This window comes from Zingiber officinale, chromosome 1A (genome assembly GCF_018446385.1).
Source record: "Zingiber officinale cultivar Zhangliang chromosome 1A, Zo_v1.1, whole genome shotgun sequence".
NCBI lineage: Eukaryota > Viridiplantae > Streptophyta > Magnoliopsida > Zingiberales > Zingiberaceae > Zingiber > Zingiber officinale.
This window is the reverse complement of record NC_055987.1, coordinates 121,028,159-121,030,458: the sequence shown is the minus strand read 5'-3', so window position 1 is coordinate 121,030,458 and position 2,300 is coordinate 121,028,159.

Genomic DNA, 2,300 nt, shown 5'->3' with positions numbered 1-2,300 from the left:
CTTGGCACGCATCGAGCATGTAGATCAGCTCGCAACCCGCCGTGGAATCCACCATTTGATCTATCCTGGGCAACGATTAGAAGTCCTTTGGGCATGCTTTATTTAGATCACGGAAGTTGATGCGGACCGCCACTTATTGCTTGGCATAGAGACCAGCACGATGTTGGCCTACAAGCTCGAGAATTGAACTTCATGGATGTGATCGGCCTCTAGTAATTTTTCTATCTCTGCCCAGATGATCTGATTCTGCTCCGCGTTGAAGTCCCTCTTCCTCTACTTCACAAGCCAAGCACCCAGTCGGACATGAAGCTCGCGCTGAGCCACACTCGGCGAGATGCCTGGGAGCTCGTGCGTCGACCAGGTGAACACATCATGGTTTCGCCTAAGGCAAGTGACCAGGTCTGCCTTCTACTAGCTTTCTAGGTCGGCGACTACAAACGTAGTTGCCTCCAATAGGTTTGGGTGGATTTAAACCTCCACTTTTTTTTCATAAACCAGCGCAAGAGGTTCTTCCATGATAGCATTCACCTCCAAGTGCGGGTTCTTCTGCACGGCCCTTGCTTTGGATTTGACCATCTCGACGTAGCATCGTCGAGTGGCCAACTGGTCGCCTTTGACCTTGCCTACCTCATCGTCTACTGGAAACTTAATCTTCTGGCAGAAGGTGGACACCACCACTCAGAACTCATTGAAGGCCAGCCGACCCAATATGAAGTTGTAGGCGGACGGCGCGCCCACCAACACTTGGTTGTGAATCCAAAGAGTAGGGTCGTCATTGGTTGCAACTCACTCCGGTCAATTTGTAGCTAGTTGAACGCCTTCTTGAATATGATATTTACCAAGCTTCTTGTGTCAACAAAGGTTCAGTGAATAGTATAATTTGCTATTACCACTCAGATGATCAAGGCGTTGTCATGAGGGATCTCCACTCCTTCTAAGTCTCTGGGGCCGAAACTGATCTCAGGTCCTGCGACCCTCTACTTGCTTCATCCAACAACATGTATCTCCAATCGCCGAGTGTATGACTTCCTCACTTAGTTGAAATCACTGTTGATCACCCCACCGGCGATCATTCCAATTTTTCCGCGAGCGGCGTTGCTCCTGTTTTCTTCCTCTAATGCTGAGGGTTTGTTTTGCTCAGTAGAAGCTCGGGCGGAACTCGTGTTATTCCTCCACTGGAGCTAATGATGGGGTGGTTTGGATGTCGTTCTTTCTTTATCCCTTCGCCCGGCTGATTGGTGTCTATGTCGTCGATTAGGAGATGGCTGGAAGGAGCAAAATAGTGGCGTCTATGTCTTGTCTTTTGTAGCTTTTGGGTGACTGGATGCCACATGCATGCTGCACGACATGGGTCCTTGGCTCCTGGTATGGTTGTGCTCCTTTTGATCGAGGCCCCTTGGGGGGGTTGATGGCTACTTAATGGTCGCCGCTCGGGCGCTGCTTGGGTTTGGTAGACGTCTCCTTTCTTTTGGTCGCTTAGGCTTCTTCCACGTTTATGTATTCCGTGGCCCTCCTAAGTAGGTGGCCGAAATCCCTCGGTGGCTTCCAGATGAGTGACTGGAAGAACTCCCCTTCTGTGAGTACCTGGGCGAAGGCGTTCACCAATATTTCTGAGGAGACCGATCAAATATCCAGGGTCGCTTGGTTGAAGCACTGGATGTAGGCCCTTAATGCCTCCATGAGCCCTTGCTTCAACGCTCATCTTCTGGTGGCGGCAATTGCTGGTGAAGTGGGGCAAGAATGTCGCTCGAAAGTTTTTGAAACTGTGAATCGATCTGCCCAAAAATTGCCTAAACCATCGTTGCGCTGATCCGAAGAGGATGGTGAGGAAGCCCCAACACTTCACTTCGTCGGTGTATTGATAAAGTGTGGTCGCGTTGTCAAACTTATCTAAGTGGTCGTCTGGATTGATCGTTCTGTTGTATTTCTCGATCGTCAGTGGGGTGTAGTTCCTTGGCTGAGGGTCGTCCAAAATCCCCTGAAAGAATTGTTGATTGATCTGCTCAGGAGAATCATCATTCCTTGGTGCTTTCCTTTTTCATGCGTCTCGAACACGCACATCATCCGAGGAAGACCGTCGGTCCTTGTCCACTCGACATTGTTCCTCTGATAGAGCCCAGAACAATGCTCGATGAAAGGGGATCGATGCATTGGGTGCCTCCCCATATGTGCTAGTCAGCTTCTTGTTCTGTCCACGAACGGATATGTGATCCGCTCGGTCTCTGTATCCCACCTGATGACTCGCTACTGATGTTGCAGGCTCATGTACTTGGCGCTCGACCAGCGCCTATTGTTGTTGT